This window comes from Schistocerca piceifrons, chromosome 4, assembly GCF_021461385.2.
Source record: "Schistocerca piceifrons isolate TAMUIC-IGC-003096 chromosome 4, iqSchPice1.1, whole genome shotgun sequence".
Taxonomy (NCBI): Eukaryota; Metazoa; Arthropoda; class Insecta; order Orthoptera; family Acrididae; genus Schistocerca; species Schistocerca piceifrons.
This window is the reverse complement of record NC_060141.1, coordinates 788,387,752-788,404,028: the sequence shown is the minus strand read 5'-3', so window position 1 is coordinate 788,404,028 and position 16,277 is coordinate 788,387,752. Positions and strand designations below refer to the sequence as shown.

The 16,277-nt window shown below is 42.6% G+C and overlaps 2 non-coding genes across 2 annotated transcripts; one reads left to right on the top strand and one right to left on the bottom strand.

The window, feature by feature from the left end:
• Positions 1 to 1,810: 1,810 nt before the first annotated feature.
• Positions 1,811 to 1,885, bottom strand: Trnas-uga. Its single transcript has one exon. It is a non-coding gene; the product is annotated as a tRNA-Ser (tRNA).
• A 6,574-nt stretch (positions 1,886 to 8,459) lies between these two features.
• Positions 8,460 to 8,533, top strand: Trnas-uga. Its single transcript has one exon. It is a non-coding gene; the product is annotated as a tRNA-Ser (tRNA).
• The last annotated feature ends 7,744 nt before the right edge of the window (positions 8,534 to 16,277 follow it).

Here is a 16,277-nt window from a genome sequence, read left to right as displayed (position 1 = left end):
CTGCACAGTTGCAACAGATGGCTGCTGGCCGTCTCTACAAGGACTACAGTGGGTCTGCACCTTTGATGACCCACCAATACCATTATTTCTACAAGGACTGCTGTGGGTCTACATCTTTGATGACCCACCAATACCATTGTTTCTACAAGGACTACAGTGGGTCTGCACCTCTGGTGGTCCACCAATACCGTAATCTCTAACAAGACTACAGTGGTCTGTTCTGTTATGACCTTTCTACCAATATTCTTCAATTTTGACTAACTCTACTGTTGTGGCCCATTACCTGTCTGCATGTCAAGAGTCACCACTGTCTTTCCATCAGAAGGACAACACTACTTCTTCAAGACTGCATGGAAATCCACTACTTCCGTGTGCATTCTCTTTTACTGCTCAGACGTTGAGAAAAAAAAGAAACACTGCAATTTTACTGTGATGAATGATCAGGACTGTCTTTATGGACTGTGAGAAAATTTTAGCTTTTGACCAACATTCTATCAATAAGTGTGTGAATTTGATTTCTTTGTTACTGTAACTATGAAAAATTTTTTCAAATCTGTATTACCACTGCCCAAAACAATTTGTAAAATTTTTTGTGGGGAGCATGGGGGCTATGTAAGTAGGCTGTTTAGGTTTTCTTATTGGTAACACCACGTAGCGCTCTGTATGAAAATCACGCTGTACTGTGTGTAGTCTGTGGCTAGTTTGCATTGTTGTCTGCCATTGTAGTGTTGGGCAGCTGGATGTTAACAGCGCGTAGCGTTGCGCAGTTGGAGGTGAGCCGCCAGTAGTAGTGGATGTGGGGAGAGAAATGGCGGAGTTTTGAAACTTGTAAGACTGGATGTCATGAACTGCTATATGTATTATGACTTTTGAACACTATTAAGGTAAATATATTGTTTGTTCTCTATCAAAATCTTTAATTTGCTAACTATGCCTATCAGTAGTTAGTGCCTTCAGTAGTTTGAATGTTTTATTTAGCTGGCAGTATTGGCGCTCGCTGAATTGCAGTAGTTCGAGTAACGAAGATTTTTGGTGAGGTAAGTGATTTGTGGAAGGTATAGGTTAATGTTAGTCAGGGCCATTCTTTTGTAGGGATTAATGAAAGTCAGATTCCGTTGCGCTAAAAATATTGTGTGTCAGTTTAGTGTTGATCAGAATAGGTATAGGGCGAAATGTATGAGTGCGTTCAGTTCTGCTCAGCTGTTTGAAAATCAAATAATGTAAGAGGTTTATCAGCACTGTAATTAATTAATTTTTCTAAGGGGACATTTCAAAGTAGAAGCAAGCTTCTGACGCGGAGATTGTGGTATTCTTACGTCAGCAGGATGTAATGACTCTTCTAGGCATCATCGCCACGATGTGAAGCCATTTTGAAATTTTCAAAAATTCAGCAAATTTTTTAGTTCGAGAAAATTCACTGTGAAGTGTGAAGTTACCGGATAATTCGATTATTACCGTCATTATTACTATCATTTTCTTCATATAGCAGCTGGAACACAAGTGCCTGAACATCATTTAATGCCTTTTGGTCATTATAGAAGTTGTAGTCCAAAAACAGGTTCTTTCCCTGTCTACGAAATTCTTTTCATGTTAATATTAAGCATCAGCAATTACTCGTATATTTCATTACAACTGAAGTAATTGCTGAAGATGTCACTTGATAATAAAAACGCGCTGTCTTTCATCATTTACTTGCGCCTAGAAATGGCTGTCGAATACTGACAAACCAAAAGCCATGAGATATTACTGCTTTCCGATATACGTCGCTGTCAGTTCTTCCACATGAAACTTCCTAGCAGATTAAAACTGTGTGCCCGACCGAGACTCGAACTCGGGGCCTTTGCCTTTCACGGGCAAGTGCTCTACCAACTGAGCTACCGAAGCACGACTCACGCCCGGTACTCACAGCTTTACTTCTGCCAGTATCTCGTCTCCCACCTTCCAAACTTTACCGAAGCTCTCCTGCGAACCTCTCCGCAATATCCTTTCTTTCAGGAGTGCTAGTTCTGCAAGGTTCGCAGGAGAGCTTCTGTAAAGTTTGGAAGGTGGGAGACGAGATACTGGCAGAAGTAAAGCTGTGAGTACCGGGCGTGAGTCGTGCTTCAGTAGCTCAGTCTCGCCGCGTCAGCCGTGCTGTGCGGACGTGTGCTGAGTTTCGTGCGCCGCGGTCTGCTGTGCTTCGGCGTGGTAAGTCGCAGTGCTTCTTGCATCGTTGCAGAACTTCTACGCATATTGGAATTTGAAATATGAATCCGTGATGGCCCACTTGAACAGACAAGATACTTTGAAATTCTCGTTTGATCGTAATTACGCCCGACCTGAACTACACGAAATCGAAGATTGGTTGGAATACGAAGTGAAAGTTGATTCAGACGATGTCATTGGAATGCATCTTTCGATAGTGAGCAGCGTTGTATTTGTGAAATTGAGGAATGCTAACTTATGTGACAAAATAGTTGAGTCTTGCGGAGGAATTATGAAGTTTAAACACTGTGATGGAAACGTAGGCGAAGTCACCGTAACGCATGCAGGGTTTGGAATACGAACTATCAGGATATTCGAACTACCATTCGGAGAACCGGCGGAACAAATAAGCGCAGTGATAGCGCCGTACGGTAAAGTTCTCAGCAATGTTACCGAACGGTGGTCCAACGCGCGCAAATTCCAAGTTCTCAACGGTGTGAGGCAATTAAAGGTCGATTTGCACGAACATGTACCGTCATACATCAGCGTCTGTGGATACCGAGGTATCGTTATATACGACGGCCAGCCGAGGACGTGCGCGGCGTGCTACTCTCCCGGCCACGTCCACGCGGAGTGTTTACAGCGGCGAGTGGCGCAGCTGCCGGCTGGCGAGGCGCCGCGACCGGCGGCTATGACTGCGCTGCCAGCGACTTACGCTACGGCTGCCCGCGGACAAGTCCTGACCCCAAGCCCTGATGTGAACACGGAGAACCATACAACCCGAGAAGAAGCCCAGATTGCCACCACTGACACAACAGAAGCTAGTCCACCCGAACCTAAGGAAATCGTGACAGCTGTAACGGTTTCAACACAACAGACACCGAAAGATATTGGGAGCCACAGCAAATTATCCGATTCCTCCGCTGTTGAGAATGACATGCAAGAACCATCCCGGAATGTGCAACCTCATAGTGAACCGATTTCTCTATTGACACCATCATCCACCAAGAGCACGGTCGACAATTTAGCTCGAAACACCACCCGCTTAGAAGATTTGAAGAATGCTGAGGAAGACAACATCAGACAGCAGCCGGTGAAACCTAAACGACAAACACGAAAACAGAGCCCTGCAGAGACTCAAGAACTGGAGAAAAAACTCTCCTGTACCAAAAAAAATTCTTAAAACAGATCGAAGCGGAAAGCAAGGCGTGGTAGACATCGGAAAAACAGACATCCCCAACCCGAATGAGGACGTACAGATGAACCTCGCCCCTCCAATTGAAGAACCAAAGGACACTGTTGACCGCTGCGGAACTGATATGGGGACAGCACGGTCTGACGACACTGAATGCGCTTAGTTGGACTACCGAATGACGCAGGCGTATAAAATCGCCACGCTCAATGTAAACAGAATAGTTTCGGACCTAAAGTTACAATCTGTGAAGGACTACTTATATGCCGCCGACATTGACATAGCGATGTTACAAGAGGTAGTTACGACCAAAATAGCGGATGTGAACGGATATGAGGCGATCTTAAACATAGGCAATGAATGTGGAACAGGAATACTGTTCAAACACGGCATACCATGTACAGCAAAAGCAATACTTGAATCTGGACGAGGCATAACTGCACAAATATATGATCTGATTCTTGTTAATATATATGCTCCCTCTGGATTCAGCGGAAAACGAGCAAGGGGCAACCTGTTCCGGGACGAATTTGTCCCATTAATAACGGATCCTCGACTGCACATAATTTTGGGTGTAGATTTTAACTGCGTATTGCGTCCAGAAGATCAAATCCCGAACTTCATCTTTTGTGAGGAGCTGTTGCTGTTAATCAACGGGCTAGATATGATAGATGCTTGGTGCCACCTTCGCCCGCACACCCGAGGATACACGTACGTATCCAGTACTTCGGCAAGCAGACTAGACAGGCTGTATGTAACGAAAGATTTTATCCATAATGTAACTGACTGTGAAATTTGGCCTCTTAACTTCTCGGATCACTGCGCATTTCATATAACCGCGAAGCATACTAAACAAAAAACATTCCTGGGAAGGGGCGTATGGCAGCTAAACGTGTCACTTTTGGAGGACGCAGTACTGAAACAGGAGGTCCATGCTACATGGCAGTGTTGTCTTCGGATGCAATCCAGATATCCAACACGCATAATGTGGTGGCTACAGATAAAAAAATGCATCGCACGATATGGTCGCATGAAAGCGTACTGGCGAAAACGCACCTTGGAGTATCACTTTCTTTGCCTCCGCGAACTATATGATGACCCCATGGGATTAGTAGCAAACAGCTCTAGAATAAAACGCACTAAAGCAGGAATAACGGCGTTGGTACGACAATCACTAGAGGGGGAAAAAAGTTCGATCGCGTCCTCCGATTGAAATGACGCAGGAGAATACGTCCGTATATCACGTGATACAGGAAGCCAAGGGAGGTAAACAAAAGTTAATCCACACTCTCAGTGATGAACAGGGGAACGAATACGATCAACAGGTCACAGTAAAAAACTACGTGGTGCAACATTATACAGATTTTTACTCCGCATCGGCGACTGACGCGACGGCATGTGAGCTGCATTTATTCAACATTCAATCCACGGTCCATCCGACTGACAACGCCGACCTTGTAGCCTACATAACTGAGGAAGAAGTACGTGCCATAATCAAAGACTCGCCTACAAGGAAATCTACTGGTTTAGATGGCCTGCCCATAGAATTTTATGCTTGTTTTTGGCACATCATAGGACCGGAATTCACCAAAATATGCAATGAATTATTGGGAGACGTGCAGATGCCATCTCAGTTTACCGAAGGAATGATTGTACTGATCCCCAAAAAACCACGTAGCGCTACGCTGAAGGATTTTCGACCACTAACACTCCTCAATTCCGACTATAAAATCTTCACCCGACTCATAAACTGTAGACTGAAGACGGTACTGCCGAAAGTACTTGGCCCTTATCAAATGAGTGCTGTCCCAGGGAGATCAATGTCGAATGCATTATGTGAATATAGAGACATAATATATTTGTCGTGGCTATGCAAATGCAATGTAGGTCTCATGTTTTTAGACTTCGATAAAGCTTTTGACCGCATCAACCACCACTTTCTACTAACTGTAATGCAACGGATGGGATTCAGTGCTCATTTTATTCAGATCATACGCAAATGTATAGTCGGCACTTCCTCTCGAATCAAAATTAATGGTCAGCTAAGTTCACCAGTCCCGATCAAGCAATCAGTGAGACAAGGCTGCCCTCTTTCTATGGCACTATACGCAATCGCCGTAGAACCGTTACTGTTAAACCTGCATCACAGGTTACAAGGTCTACAGGTGTTGGGTACAAAAACCGTGTGTCACGCTTATGCTGATGACGTCAGTGTAGTAGTTAACACGCACTCAGAAATGGAAGTCGTTCAACAAATAATCCACGCTTACGCCACTTCTTCCGGAGCCAAACTCAATGAACAAAAATCGAAAATTTTACCTGTCGGACCCCATATGGAGACCATTCAAAGAACATGGCTACAAAGAACAGAGAAGACGAACCACTTAGGTATGATTCTAATGGCCAACCCAAGAGAGATGACAGTAGCCAACTGGGACCATAAACTACATATATTCAGGGCTACTCTCCGTGAACACAAAACTAGAACGCTCAATCGGGTACAGAGAGCTCTATTGATTAACAGCTATGCGCTAAGCAAAATATATCACATCGCAGCAGTGTTACCAGTACCCAAGGATACAGCGCAAAAGCTTTTAGCTGCAACGTATTGGTTCATATGGAGCGGAAACATCTTTAAAGTCGCCATGCCAACCATAGTGTTAACCCGCGCCGCTGGTGGTTTGGGCGTCAAAGACATCAAGAACCAATGCACTGCCGTATATATGGACCGAATCCGCAAAATACTGCAGTCACCCCATCCGACAATTACGAAAACGTTATTCAACAGGTTAGCCCCAACGAGCAAAAAGGCCCCAGTCGATGTTGGTCGCATCAGCGCTCAACTCGATCACGTCCGGACTTACTACCTGGAAATGAGCTATATTCAAGATACTTCACAGCTGCTTGACACCAGAAGGACCTATTACCACCTCACGAGACACCATAGGCAAAACCCAATGGAAGCGAAATATCCAGCGGTCAACTGGAGTAACGTCTGGAAAAACATTAACAATCCCATCTTCCACTCCAAAGTAGTGTCCACGTGGTATGACATTGTGAACGAGAAGGTCCCCACAGGTGAAAAGTTGCACAATATCAAAATGAAGCACAGTCCGTACTGCGATCATTGCCATACTGTAGATACCTTGGCACACATTCTCATCTGCCGCGACCAATACCACGTATGGAACTGGACTAGAAAAAAACTCGCAATAATTACTAGAACCACAGACTCTGCTATAACACTTCAAGATGTACTTCAACCAGACTGGCATTTCTTTCCTGCAACAAAGCACAATAGCTATGCTTGGATTATCGGCCAGTTTGCATATTTTGCAGTTACGAATACACATGCGAGTATAGAAGAGTACATACAGTATATAATGGAAGAGCACCACAACCTTAAAACGAGTCGAAAATACAAAGCTTTGTTTCAAAATTTCTTACTTCACACTTTGCCATAATGAAGAGGTAATTTTTTTTTTTTTTTGGTTGGTACACAACACTACAGCGAGTCGATACTAATTGTGCTTCATTATAATTAAGTTGGCATTTATTTATTTATTTATTTTTATTGTAGTGTTGACAGTTAGCCAACACTACGCACACTACTTGAGAGAGGAGGCCGAATGCACGCATTAAACTCACGCAGGCTGGCGTGAGATCTGAAACAGGATATGTAATGAATGCTATAAAGAAAAGTACGTAGCTGCTGGAATGCTTAACTTTAATCCATCACTGTTGTACATCGCTCTTGACGATACAAGTGAGACTCTCTAGATACATGCAATGTAATGCTAATGGCGCCTTGCTAGGTCGTAGCCATTGACTTAGCTGAAGGCTATTCTAACTATCTTCTCTGCAAATAAGCGAGGCTTCGTCAGTGTAGTCGCTAGCTAAGTCGTCCGTACAACTGGGGTGAGTGCTAGTAAGTCTCTCGAGACCTGCCGTTTGGTGGCGCTCGGTCTGCGATCACTGACAGTGGCGACACGCGGGTCCGACATGTACTAATGGACCGCGGCCGATTTAAAGCTACCACCTAGCAAGTGTGGTGTCTGGCGGTGACACCACATTTATAGTACAACAGGTGAAAGTGCCTCAGGAAACCTAATTTTGCCAGAAGCCGTAACATAAAACAAATCAGAAGTGCTTGATTGATTTCGTGTTGTTCTGTTTCACGGGTATTGGACAGATTGTCACGGCAAGAAGATTTATTCAGTTCCTTTATATATTATTTAAGAAAAAAATAATGAAAAAATCAATAAAAAAGTAGGTTAAGTTAGGGTGAAAGTGGCGGTGGCAACAGATTTTTTTTTATTATTATTATTTTCTTTTTTTTTAATTTTTTAGGTTAGATAGGATTTTGGGGGTGATATGGATGATAGGGGCCAACGCCTGAAGTGGAAGAGGTCCAGGAAAATATAAAAAAAGTAAAAAACCTACAAATAAATAAAAAATAAAAAAAGTCGCGAGTTCAAATACAAAAAAAAGAAAGTTGGATTGATAATGGGTTCATAAAAAAAAAAATGGTGAGCATAGTTGCCTTCTAAGCAGTTGATCCGTGTTCGATTCCCGGCCACCGCAAGTGGCGCTAGTTTTCTTCGTATGAGTATGTGAGCCGCGTGCTGTTAAATTAATGTTTTCTTCGTCGTTGCTCCTCGCAGACCATCCTGTAGCATGTCCCAACTTAGCTCGGCTGACGTGAAAGCTGACGCTCGGAATTCGCCCTTATCAAAAGGACAGGCACTATAAACAGCTGTGAGAGGCGAGGTACCAAAACGACAAAAAAAAAAAAGGTTGATAGAGCACTTGCCCGTGAAAGGCAAAGGTCCCGAGTTCGAGTCTCGGTCGGACACACAGTTTTAATCTACCAGGTAGTTTCATATCAGCGCACACTCCGCTGCAGAGTATAAATCTCATCCTGGAAACATCCCCCAGGCTGTGGCTAAGCCATGTCTCCGCAATATCCTTTCTTTCAGGAGAGCTAGTTCTGCAAGTTTCGCAGGAGAGCTTCTGTAAAGTTTGGAAGGTGGGAGACGATATACTGGCAGAAGTAAAGCTGTGAGTACCGGGCGTGAGTCGTGCTTCGGTAGCTCAGTTGATAGAGCATTGCCCGTGAAAGGCAAAGGTCCCGAGTTCGAGTCTCGGTCGGACACACAGTTTTAATCTGCCAGGTAGTTTCATATCAGCGCACACTCCGCTGCAGAGTGAAAATCTCATTCTGGAAACATCCCCCAGGCTGTGGCTAAGCCATGTCTCCGCAATATCCTTTATTTCAGGAGTGCTATTTCTGCAAGGTTCGCAGAAGAGCTTCGGTAAAGTTTGGAAGGTGGGAGACGAGATACTGGCAGAAGTAAAGCTGTGAGTACCGGGCGTGAGTCGTGCTTCGGTAGCTCAGTTGATAGAGCATTTCCCGTGAAAGGCAAAGGTCCCGAGTTCGAGTCTCGGTCGGACACATAGTTTTAATCTACCAGGTAGTTTCATATCAGCGCACACTCCGCTGCAGAGTATAAATCTCATCCTGGAAACATCCCCCAGGCTGTGGCTAAGCCATGTCTCCGCAATATCCTTTCTTTCAGGAGAGCCAGTTCTGCAAGTTTCGCAGGAGAGCTTCTGTAAAGTTTGGAAGGTGGGAGACGAGATACTGGCAGAAGTACAGCTGTGAGTACCGGGCGTGAGTCGTGCTTCGGTAGCTCACTTGGTAGAGCACTTGCCCGTGAAAGGCAAAGGTCCCGAGTTCGAGTCCCGGTCGGGCACACAGTTTTGATCTGCCAGGAAGTTTCATATCAGCGCACACTCCGCTGCAGAGTGAAAATCTCATTCTGGAGTTCTTCCACATGATTTGGTCGACGTGACCTGTTTCAAGTTGTGTAGGACAGAGAATGTTTTAGAAAATTAACCTTTTTCCTTTGCAATCAGCAGAAAGATTTTCGTTCTAAGCTATCCAAGTTGAAAATTTTTTCAATATTAGGTCAAATTTAATATTCGCTTCTGTAATGTGGGAAAGTATTTCACAGTAGCAAAACCTGCATCCTACCCATCGACCTTACACTTAGTCGCTGACCATAAATTCTAGCTCAGAGTGACACCAGTTTAAGTAACCTAATGTAGCGAAGACTGTTTGCCAGTGCTCTTTCTCACCGGAAAATACGCAATTAACCCATTGGGCTCCATAAGTACACTGTAGCAGTAATTTCTGTGTGTATGCAATGCATACGGATTGTAGAATTTAGAGGTTCTCTCTCTTGCACTTCTGTATACAATTTGCCTGATCTAAACGGGCCCTTTATCATTACAGGCCCTGGGCAGTGCAATATCGTACTGACAACAGTATTGTGCTTTTACTGACAACCTCACTGTTCGTTTTACCTGATTTTGTAATAATTTAAATAAAACAATGTGAGCTTCCAGTGGGAGACATTTCGTCCCCCTTTTCTTTTTGTGAAATTTGTCAGTAAGCTTTTTGCGCCTTCCAACCAGCGAAATGCGGCAGAGTACGGCTGGTAAACGATTCAGAAACAACGATTTAGTGCCGTTAAGACGATTTCTTTAGAGATTGTCATAGCTGAAGGAATTTGGTTTCTTCTTAAATCGTCTTATGCAGCAACGTTCACAGATATCTCAAATAGGAAAAGCTCTTTATCCAGGTACGAAGGTTGTAAAACAAACTTCCCACAGTTTGTGTCAGGTTGATCTTTTCGTCTTATAGCACTGCATAAGTATTTTGTCTAAGAGGTATCACAAGTACTGTTCCTGTTGCTGTGGGAATCATTGGTGAAAACGAGTTTCACACCAATGGGTACAGTACTTCCAAATATTCAAAATGATTATCAACCTGTCTGAGTTCATCCACAAACTGAGGCGTATTTATAATACTGTAGCTAGACTGTGTATCCTTGTCTTCCTTGAGTGGGCAGTGGAAGGCGTTTACACACACGTACACAATACTGTTAATACTTCGAACGTCATAGTTAACGTTGTTCTCATAAACTAATTTTGTTTTTGTAATTCTTCTGAGTCTTCAGCGTGCAATATGTGTTGTAGATACAGTCTTAGACAAAGTAATTGACCGGCGAGTCGTTGATGTAAGGTGGACAATACAGTCGTGCTCCCCTCAGAATTCTATGTCCGGCAATATGCTCGATCTGGCAACATTGTAGACTACGTCACTTGCCGGAGGAAGTCTTGACTGCAGCCTAAGTACATCAGTCTTGACTATCTTGACTACGACCTTAGTCTTGAGGTAAAACACGAGACTAGCTAATACGACATCTGGCAACAGAAAGCACACGTGCTCGGCCGGTTACTTACGTTTACTGGTATGAGAGCTACAGCATGAAAACACAAAAATGTTAATAACCTGTAGATCATTAACTTTGGAACCCACAGTAAAGTAAAGCAGTCATCGGTTAGAAGATTGGATTGAACACCACAGTGCTTTAATAGGCAGGGTCTTGTTGGAGGTGGTATGCTGTTGCTTTCCTCCGACCTTTGAGTTGACTTGCCTAGACAGTTAATAGAGGAACCTACAGTTTAACGTGGCTTTCGGACCACGATGCATCTCCACATTTTCACGGCAACAAACACTGAACGAGGGGAAATAAAATTCGTGGGACTGACCAGGCACCGAAGCCGAGACCTTTGTACTCGTAGACTTGCTATTTAACACTTTGCCGCCATGTAGCCAACACTGGAGCTTCTGCTAGGCATTAGAATTAAGGTTCCGTTGTTTGTGCCTGCGTTGGCACTTGCGCGCCCCTGCACCAAAGTAAAGAGAACTGAATTGAATGCAGTGCCTTCAAGTTTGCATAAAAAGAAAAGGAGAAAAATTAAACAACATAAATGGTCTCTCTTTGATGCTTCAATCTTCATTGCAATTATGCGTCTTATGAGGAAAAACGTACACTGGAAGGTCATGTTGTTTTATTTAAATGGTTACAAAATCAGGTAAAACGAACAGCGAGGTTGTTAGTAAAAGCACATTACTGTTGTCAGTATGATGTTGCACTGCCCAAGGTCTGTATTGACAAAGGGCCCTTTTAGATCAGGCATATTGTATACAGAAGTGGAAGAGAGAGCACCACTGAATTCTACAATCCGTATGCATTGCATACACACAGAAATTACTGTTACAATGTACTTATGGAGCCCAAAGGGTTAACTGCGTATTTTCCGGTGAGAAAGAGCACTGGCAAACAGTCTTCGCTACATTAGGTTACTTAAACTGGTGTCACTCTGAGCTAGAATTTATGGTCAGCGACTAAGTGTAAGGTCAATGGGCCAGATGCGGGTTTTGCAACTGTGAAATACTTTCCCACATTACAGAAGCGAATATTAAATTTGAACTAATATTGAAATATTTTCATCTTGGATAGCTTAGAATGAAAATCTTTCTGCTGATTGCAAAGGAAAAAGGTTGATTTTCTAAAACATTCTCTGTCCTACACAACTTGAAACAGGTCACGTCGACCAAATCATGAGGAAGAACTGACAGCGACGTATATCGGAAAGCAGTAAGATCCCATTGCTTTTGGTTTGCTGATGTTTGATATTAACATGAAAGAATTCCGTAGACAGGGAAAGAGCCTGTTTTTGGACAACTACTTCTATAATGACAAAAAGGCATTAAATGATGTTCAGGCCCATGTGCTCCAGCAGCGGTATGAAGAAAATGATAGTAATAATGACGGTTGTTGTTGTTGTGGTCTTCAGTCCTGAGACTGGTTTGATGCAGCTCTCCATGCTACTCTATCCCGTGCAAGCTTCTTCATCTCCCAGTACTTACTGCAACCTACATCCTTCTGAATCTGCATAGTGTATTCATCTCTTTGTCTCCCTCTACGATTTTTACCCTCCACGCTGCCCTCCAATGCTAAATTTGTGATCCCTTGATGCCTCAGAACATGTCCTACCAACCGGTCTCTTCTTCTCGTCAAGTTGTGCCACAAACTCCTCTTCTCCCCAATTCTATTCAATACCTCCTCATTAGTTATGTGATCTACCCATCTAATCTTCATTATTCTGCTGTAGTACCACATTTCGAAAGCTTCTATTCTCTTCCTGTCCACACTATTTATCGTCCACGTTTCACTTCCATACATGGCTACACTCCATACAAATACTTTCAGAAACGACTTCCTGACACTTAAATCTATACTCGATGTTAACAAATTTCTCTTCTTCAGGAACGCTTTCCTTGCCATTGACAGTCTACATTATATATCCTCTCTACTTCGACCATCATCAGTTATTTAGCTCCCCAAATATCAAAAATCCTTTACTACTTTAAGTGTCTCATTTCGTAATCTAATTCCCTCAGCATCACCCGACTTAATTTGACTACGTTCCATTATCCTCGTTTTGCTTTTGTTGATATTCATCTTATATCTTCCTTTCAAGACACTGTCCATTCCGTTCAACTGCTCTTCCAAGTCCTTTGCTGTCTCTGACAGCATTATAATGTCATCGGCGAACCTCAAAGTTTTTATTTCTTCTCCATGGATTTTAATACCTACTACGAATTTTTCATTTGTTTCCTTTACTGCTTGCTCAATGTACAGATTGAATAACATCGGGGATAGGCTACAGCCCTGTCTCACTCCCTTCCCAACCACTGCTTCCCTTTCATGCCCCTCGACTCTCATAACTACCATCTGGTGTCTGTACAAATTGTTAATAGCCTTTCGCTCCCTGTATATTTCCCCTGCCACCATTAGAATTTGAAAGAGAGTATTCCAGTCAACATTGTCAAAAGCTTTCTCTAAGTCTACAAATGCCAGAAACGTACGTTTGCCTTTCCTTAACCTTTCTTCTCAGATAAGTCGTAAGGTCAGTATTGTCTCACGTGTTCCAATATTTCTACGAAATCCCAACTGATCTTCCCCGATGTCGGCTTCTACCAGTTTTTCCATTCGTCTGTAAAGAATTCGTGTTAGAATTTTGCAGCTGTGACTTATTCAACTGATAGTTCGGTAATTTTCACATCTGTCAACACTTGCTTTCTTTGGGATTGGAATTATTATATTCTTCTTGAAGTCGGAGGGCATTTCGCCTGTCTCATACATCTTGCTCACCAGATGGTAGAGTTGTGTCAGGACTGGCTAACCCAAGGCCGTCAGTAGTTCCAATGGAATGTTATCTACTCCCGGGGCCTTGTTTCGACTCAGGTCTTTCAGTGCTCTATCGAACTCTTCACGCAGTATGGTATCTCCCATTTCATCATCATCTACATTCTCTTCCATTTCTATAGTATTGTCCTCAAGTCCTTGTATAGACCCTCTACCTTCCATCTTTCTGCTTTCCCTTCTTTGGTTAGAACTGGGTTTCCATCTGAGCTCTTGATATTCATACAAGTGGTTCTCTTTTCTCCAAAGGTCTCTTTAATTTTCCTGTAGGCAGTATCTATCTTACCCCTAGTGAGATAAGCCTCTACATCCTTACATTTGTCCTGTAGCCATCCCTGCTTAGCCATTTTGCACTTCCTGTCGATCTCATTTTTGAGACGTTTGTATTCCTTTTTGTCTGTTTCATTTACTGCATTTTTATATTTCCTCCTTTCATCAATTAAATTCAATATTTCTTCTGTAATCCAAGGATTTCTACTAGCCCTCGTCTTTTTACCTACTTGATCGTCTGCTACCTTCACTACTTCATTCCTCAGAGCTACCTATTCTTCTTCTACTGTACTTCTTTCCCCCACTGCTGTCAATTGTTCCCTTATGCTCTCCCTGAAACTCTGTACAACCTCTGGTTCTTTCAGTTTATCCAGGTCCCATCTCCTTAAATTCCCACCTTTTTGCAGTTTCTTCAATTTTAATCTGCAGTTCATAACCAATAGATTGTGGTCAGAGTCCACATCTGCCCCTGGAAATGTCTTACAATTTAAAACCTGGTAATAATCGAATTATCCGGTAACTCCACAATTCACAATGGATTTTCTCGAACTAAGAAATTTGCTGAATTAGTGAAAATTTCAAAATGGCTTCACATCGAGGCAATGATGCCAAGAAGAGTCATTACAGCCTGCTGACGTAAGAATACCACAATCTCCGCGTCAGAAGCTTGCTTCTACTTAACCATTTAATAGACTTGCATTTTTTCCACCGTGACTAATTTTGTAAGCTAAGCATATCATCCGTTACAGCACACTCCTGGGGCTGGGAAATGTTGCCACAATGGTCTGGTGGAATGAACTATCACAGGTTCAATGCGTGGGTTCTGGCATTTACTTTTAAGAGATACAAACAAATTTACTTTACGTCTGGTAACCTCAAGAGAACGACGTTATAAATCAGAATCCGCATTAAACATCACGTTCCATCCGGCCGGAGTGGCCACGCGGTTCAAGGCGCTACACTCTGGAACCTCACGATCTCTACGGTCGCAGGTTCGAAACCTGCCTCGGGCATGGATGTGTGTGATGTCCTTAGGTTAGTTAGGTTTAAGTAGTTCTAAGTTCTAGGGGACACATGACCTTAGAAGATCAGTCCCATAGTGCTCAGAGCCATTTGAACAATTTTTTGAAACATCACGTTCCTTCATTACCAACTGGGCAGTGCCGGTTTACGTTGGGAAATGACCTACGCGCAAGTCATGGTAAACAAAAATAGTGTCACCGGTAAACTTACTTACATTAGAAAATTTTATTTTATTTGATGAACCGATAGCCATTTAAAGGAACAGGGCTCTTATTTTACTTGTACTTAATTGAACTACAGACGTTGAAAAATTTGGGGCTGGACTGTAATTTGAATTCGTATCTCCTCTCTCGAGGATCTTAATCTCTCGGAACAGTATAGTTCAGTCATTTCATTCCTTTTCCCAAGATTGCAGTCTCTTCTAGGTCTCCTCCAAAGGAAAGTATGTGGGTCCGAATACTGATCCAGTACAAAAATATTCATAATTTCATTTCAAGCGCTATCACGTGCACACCGGCGTGCTAATGAAAATTAACACGCATTTTTAATGTCTTGTTTATGTGTTGCCAACATTCGCAATAGGTGTCGGAATATCTGGTCAAACTCGCACACATCTTACTGTTGGTGAGTAGCCAATTGATACTTAAGCTACATTCGTGAATGATAAAGAAGGACGGAAGTTGTGCGGTTCGATTGTCCCTCAGGCACAAAAATTTGTAACCATATTTTAGATTGAAACAGCTAGCAGATGGTAAGAGAAACCGATACATAATATTTGATTTTACTTCATTAACAACCCGATTACGTGTTGGGTTCGTATATCCGTCACAGAACTTCATATCATGCACTTCATCTTTAAATGCATGCACACTTTGTTTCTTTTATGTTCAAGTTTAGATTTGGTTACTGATGTTGGCGAAAATTTCGGTAATTCATGACTCTTCATGGCTAGTCAGCAATATGATTAGATTAGATTAGATTAGATTTGATTCGATTAATATTTGTTCCATAGGTCATAAATATGACATTTCATATTGATGTGCAACGTGTCTTTTTAATGAAAGATTTCTTTACATACCATGATGCCATTTCGTTACAACAATTATTTACTCTCTCCCTCATTCATTTTTATATTTATCTCTCTCTCTCTATCTCGCTCTCTCTCTCTCTCTCTTCACACACACACACACACACACAAACATTGTTATTTATTTTTCTTGTTTGTTGTGCTCGACTATCGGCCAGGCACGAAAACGTCCATGAAATGGGTTTCTTGGTTTTGAGTACACTTACGAAAGAAATATAAAATCAACTATGAGAGTTGCTGATTTATGATGCTTAGTTTACAGTCAGTTCTAAGTATTATTAGTAATTACGCTCCAGTCCCTAAAGCTAGTTACAGAAATGCGAATCAGACGTATTCCAAGCCGTGCCAGCCGCGTCTTTGAGATGCCAACTATGGTCACTTCCCAGCCCTCTGTACG